Here is a 6,365-nt window from a genome sequence, read left to right on the forward strand (position 1 = left end):
AAGATTATATCATAACCATTGTCACTTAATTGACTTATGGAAAATAAGTTATGCGTTGATCCTTCTAAAAGAAGTACATTAGTTATGGAAGGAGAGTTACCTAGACTTATGGTTCCAGAGCCAATGATTTTGCCCTTCTGATCTCCTCCAAACTTGACTTCTCCACCTGGTTTAAGCACCAGTTATTGGAATGTAGACCTTCTTCCCGTCATGTGTCGCGAGCACCCAGAGTCCAGGTACCATGACATTTTGCTTTTTGTCCTCTTTGCCGCCAAGGATATCTGCAACAGAAATTATCTTCTCCTTAGGTACCCACAATTTCTTGGGTCCTTTCTTGTTAGTTCTCCTCAAGTTCTGATTGAACTTGGGTTTATCAAAATATTTAACAGGAGGAACATGATGATATTCTTTAGGTTTGTCAGCATGATATTTCTTAGGATGTGTCACATGCTTCTTGGTGTGAACAGTGTTAAACTTCTGTGCATGTGAAGTGAGCCTAATATCATGAGCATGGCCATATTTGAACTGATCATACAATGGCTTGTATGTGATCTTCAGATCATCAACAGGTTCAAATTTATGTGAGGTATCACCCTCATAGCCAAAACCAAACCTTCTGTTTCCAAAAACACCATATATCATAGAAGCAAGATGACTTCTGCCAATACTTCTAGATAAGAAATTTCTGAAGCTCGAGTCATATTCTTTCAGAATATGATTCATGCTAGGAATGGATTTTTCTGTTTCAGAAGGAGATCCACTATCTTTGGATAGATTTAAAACTTTTTCCTTCAGTTCAGAATTTTCCACTTCCAGCTTCTTAGTTTCAAATTCAAACTGCTTCTTCAGCTTTTTGTATTTGATACTAAGATGAGCCTTGAGTTCCAAAAGTTCTGTTAAACTGGAAACTAACTCTTCTCTAGATAGTTCAGAAAATACCTCTTCAGAATCTGATTCTGATGTAGATTCTGATCCATCATCTTCTGTAGCCATCAGCGCGAAGTTGGCTTGTTCTCCTTTAGAGTCTGATTCTGATTCTGATTCAGAATCATCCCATGTTGCCATAAGACCTTTCTTCTTATGAAACTTCTTTTTGGGATTCTCCTTCTGAAGTTTTGGACACTCGTTCTTGTAATGTCCAGACTCATTGCACTCATAGCAGATAGCCTTCTTCTTGTCAGATCTTCTGTAACCAGAAGATTCACCACGTTCAAATTTCTTTGAACTTCTGAAGCCTCTGAACTTCCTTTGCTTGCTCTTCCTGAGTTGGTTTACCCTTCTGGAGATCATGGACAGTTCATCTTCTTCTTCAGATTCTGATTCTTCAGGATCTTCTTCTCTAGCCTAAAAAGCGTTAGTGCATTTTTTAACATTAGATTTTAATGCAATAGACTTACCTTTCTTCTGAGGCTCGTTTGCATCCAGCTCTATTTCATGGCTTCTCAAGGCACTGATAAGCTCTTCCAAAGATACTTCATTCAGATTCTTGGCAATCTTGAATGCAGTCACCATTGGACCCCATCTTTTGGGTAAGCTTATGATAATCTTCTTTACATGATCAGCCTTGGCGTAGCCTTTATCCAGAACTCTTAATCCAGCAGTTAGCGTTTGAAATCTTGAGAACATCTTCTCAATGTTTTCATCATCCTCTATCTTGAAGGCTTCATATTTCTGGATTAGAGCAAGAGCTTTAGTCTCTTTGACTTGAGCATTTCCCTCATGGGTCATTTTCAATGACTCATATATATCATAGGCCGTTTCCCTGTTAGATATCTTCTCATACTCAGCATGAGAGATATCATTCAGCAAAACAGTTCTACATTTATGATGATTCTTGAAAAGCTTCTTCTGATCATCATCCATTTCTTGCCTCGTAAGCTTTACGCCACTAGCTTTCACTAGATGTTTGTAACCATCCATCAGAAGATCCCATAGTTCACCATCTAGACCAAGAAAGTAACTTTCCAGTTTATCTTTCCAGTATTCAAAGTTTTCACCATCAAATACTGGTGGTCTAGTATAACCATTGTTACCATTGTATTGCTCAGCAGAGCCAGATGTTGATGCAGGTGGATCTGTTGGAATTTCACCAGTCATCTATTACTGAAGCGTTTTTTCTCTTCCAGAATCTTTTCTAAACACGGTTAAGTGCTTGCACCTTAGAACCGGCGCTCTGATGCCAATTGAAGGATAGAAAAATACTTAGAAAGGGGGGTTTGAATAAGTGTAGTCTAAAAACTTGAACGATAAAAACAATTTGCACAATTATTTTTATCCTGGTTCGTTGTTAACTAAACTACTCCAGTCCACCCCCACGGAGTGATTTACCTCACCTGAGGATTTAATCCACTAATCGCAACAGATTACAATGGTTTTCCACTTAGCCCACGACTAAGTCTTCTAGAGTATCCTGATCACAACCTGATCACTCTAGGAACAAATGCTTAGACACAAGCTAAGACTTTCTTAGAGTATCCTGACCACCACGTGATCACTCTAATTACAACTGCTTAGACACAAGCTAAGACTTCCTAGAGTATCCTGATCAACACTTGATCACTCTAGTTACTTACAAATTAATATAATCAATTCTAAGAGTATTACAAATGCTTCTGAAAAGCTATAATCACAACAGTGATATTTCTCTTAACGTTTAAGCTTAATCTCACTAATATATTACAACAGCAATGTAGTGAGCTTTTATGAAGATGAAGTTTCTGAGCTTTGAGTTGAACAGCGTTTCAGCAAGTTTTTCAGGATTGGTAACCTTGCTTCTCATCAGAACTTCATATTTATAGGCACTTGAGAAGATGACCGTTGGGAGCATTTAATGCTTTGCGTGTTCCGTACAGCATTGCATTTAATGTTTCACGCTTTTGTCAACTACCTCGAGCCTTGTTCACGCTGTGTCTACTGACGTTGCCTTTAATAGCTTCCAACATTCCTTTTGTCAGTCAGCGTAGCCTGCCACCTGTACTTTCTTCTGATCTGATGTTTGTGTATACAACGTTTGAATATCATCAGAGTCAAACAGCTTGGTGCATAGCATCTTCTTGTCTTCTGACCTTGAAGTGCTTCTGAGCGTGATACCATGAGAACTTCAGTGCTTCTGCTTCTGATCTCAAGTTCTTCTGATGCTTCCATAGACCCATGTTCTGATTCTGCTTTGACCATCTTCTGATGTCTTGCCAGACCATGTTCTGATGTTGCATGCTGAACCTTCTGAGACAAAGCTTCTGAGCGCTGATTTGTGCATACTCTTTATATATTTCCTGAAAAGGAAATTGCAATGTATTAGAGTACCACATTATCTCACACAAAATTCATATCCTTGTTATCATCAAAACTAAGAATATTGATCAGAACAAATCTTGTTCTAACAGTTAGTCCCTCGGCAGTGATCTTTGTTGCACCCCAAAATTTGCCCTCTTCACTGTGCTATAAGTTATGGTAGACATTTATTTCGCCGCTTAAAAATCAAGGAAAATATTAAAGAGTTCCTATTGTTTCATTTGAGGATTTAGTCATAACTTTCATCTTGGACCTAAAATCACGATAAGCTCATCTTTAGTCTTTCACTTCGCGAATGTTGTGGTCTTCGAGTTGTAAAGTGAAAAAAAAAAGAAATGAAGTAATGATTTGGATTTTAAATGTAAAGAAGAAGGTTTCGAGTTTGAATCTTATATTTGAAGATCTGTTGCACGATCATCAATTCTCACGTTTACTCAAGTACCACTCATCGTCACTCAACCACATAAAAACTCTTAAGCATATGCCTGGTTCAGAATATAAGAGTTAATTCAGACTAAGGTTGAGAAGTTAATGTGTTTGGATTATTTGGACTTGGAATTAGTGAGATACAAAAAGTTGAAGAACAGGTCGATATCGTGAGTCCAACATAATTCATACATTCATAGGAAAAACCAAATCTCCATTCCGTTTACATCCATCACAAAATTCATTACAAAACCTTCAAATGTCCAATACATATCCACTACAAAAGAATTCAGTCTAAATGCATGTTCAAAACACATTTACAAAAGTCAACTTTACAAAGATTACAAGTATGCCCTGCACACAAAAAGAAAAAAAAAGCTCCTGGAAGTCTCCAAGAATTTCCATGTTAATATCATGCCAAAAGTGCCCTGTTTTCCATACATCAAACCGCGGCTACAACAAAGAATAATTCAATCATGAACTCACTGCATACAAAAAAAACCAAGAAAACCGGTTCAGATTGACAGCTAACGGCAAAGAGAAGTTCTCTAAGAGATTGATAACAAATTGGGATCGGGAGATATGAAAAAGAGAGATAACCGAAAACAGAAAAGGAGATGGTAACAACCTGTAACAAACTCTCTCTGAACCTCTCTCAATCTTCTTCCCCAAAAAAAAACTTCATCACAGTTTCATCAATCATCTTCAATCTCAACAAAATCACCATAATCGGTCCAAAGCTCTCCACAAACTTTACCTCTCTCTCTGAATTCACCTTCTTCAAATCATCACTAAAATCACACAGAAAAACTAAAAACTCAGCATAGCAACGTACCAGAATATGTAACAAACTCACAGAAAAACTCTTTCTCGATCTTGAATCTTCAACCTTCTTCATTCATCCATCGATAACCACCACTATGCAAACTATCCACCTTCTTCAATCACTACAATCATCATCTTCGCAATACCTCGCAAAGTTCCCCATCAACCTGCAACAATCCACAACATCATCTCGACGCTCAAATTTCAGAAGAATCGAGAGAAAATTTCAAAGAAGAAGAAAGAACCTCTGACCGAGTTCTTGAAGCTTCATCATCAGATTCGCCAACCTCCAATCCTCTCGATTTCAAGAGAATCAATATCGATCTCGTTCACGTCAACCTGAGATCTTCATCATCTTCGTAACACCTCTCAGCTAGTACGCATCATCTTCATCTTCAATGCATAAATCATCATCTTCGCAACCTCGTCAAACTCCAACAATTTCACCGAAAACGACGACAACGCGAGAGTCATACAAGGAACCACGCTCGGAATCGCAAAACGCCGTTGGATAAGAAGATGTGGCCGCTGCGACTTCATCTTAAATTGAGAGAGATCGAGGAGCGAGAAGAAGGAATTGGAGAGGCAATCGGAGCATTGTTTCACCGGGGATTTGAAGATATCGCCGCCGCCATTCATGCTCATCTGAGAAAGAACTCCAAAGGTCTCACAATTCCTAAACCTATTTCCCTTTCCATTCATTTTTTTTTTTTTTTGGCTTTAAACCACCGGTTTAGTCCGGTTCGGGGGCGAGTTCTGGCATCAAGTGGTTCCATCCCCCTCCCGATCGCAGTTGCGGGGGATCGAACCGTAGTTCTCCCTACCAAGTCCAGCGCCAATCACCACTGGACCAACTAACGATTGGTACCTTTCCATTCATTTTGCATTAGCGTAGAATTTAGACTGAGTATTAATCACCATAAGTCTATTTAATTTGATTTAGAATTTGATTAATGGAAAACTAATTGACATCAATAGATTTTGGACTTGATTAAGTGTAAAAAATAATAATCTGAAACAACGTTGGGCCATACATGAATTGCTTTCCTCACTCTCATTTGAGCCCATGCGTTTTTTTTGGTATGCTGAAACTGTAACAAAAACTAACAGCCTTGGACCATCTGTGGCTGGGCCCTGCGCCCTTTACCCCTCTTTGCACCATCAATTTCATTCTTAAACCCCCTGGCCCATATAAATTCATGCTAGAACTTAGTTTTCTTTACATAGTTTTTCTCTATTTCTTTTAGGATAGATAAGTGACACAAAATCAATTGTTTTTGTTAGAGGTTAGCATGATAAAATTGACATGAAAACAACTTCACTTTGTTAAATTTTTGCATGATAAAAAGATAATAAAAACACGTATTCTCTTCTAGTTAGAATTAGATTTTTGTTTTCTATATTTGTTTTAGAGAATCAAAAACATGTGATACCTTTTCCGTGTTAGATTTAATATTTTGTACATAGCTTTGTTCTATTGTTTTAGATAAAAATGTCATGAAAAATAATATTCTTGTTAGATTTTATTCTTAGAATTTAATTAGAATTTTACCTCTATTTTGTTTCATAATCCGATAAAGCGACTTTGTTTGCATTTTCTTGTTATTTCTAATAAGTGTGCTAGCTTGTGCAAGGTACTTTGAGAGAGTTCGATTGGGATTCAATTGCGTTGTGTTCCACTTTATTTGTGGGACACGAACTTATTCCTGATCTCTCACCCATTAAGATGTATTCCTGTATTGTCTGGATTGTATTTCTTGCAGGTTGCTTGTGTGGTTGTGTTTGATACGCACCACATCGCGGTTGTGATTTATTTTCATACT

At 37.7% G+C, this 6,365-nt stretch overlaps 1 long non-coding RNA gene across 1 annotated transcript; it reads right to left on the reverse strand.

Annotated features, from left to right (window-relative positions):
• Positions 1-3,841: 3,841 nt before the first annotated feature.
• Positions 3,842-5,466, reverse strand: LOC131635970 (uncharacterized). Its single transcript, XR_009293918.1, has 3 exons — positions 5,411-5,466; positions 4,346-5,232; positions 3,842-4,202 (listed from the first exon to the last, which is right to left on the reverse strand). It is a non-coding gene; the product is annotated as an uncharacterized LOC131635970 (long non-coding RNA).
• Positions 5,467-6,365: the final 899 nt, after the last annotated feature.

The sequence above is a fragment of the Vicia villosa genome, unplaced genomic scaffold (assembly GCF_029867415.1).
Source record: "Vicia villosa cultivar HV-30 ecotype Madison, WI unplaced genomic scaffold, Vvil1.0 ctg.001603F_1_1, whole genome shotgun sequence".
NCBI lineage: Eukaryota > Viridiplantae > Streptophyta > Magnoliopsida > Fabales > Fabaceae > Vicia > Vicia villosa.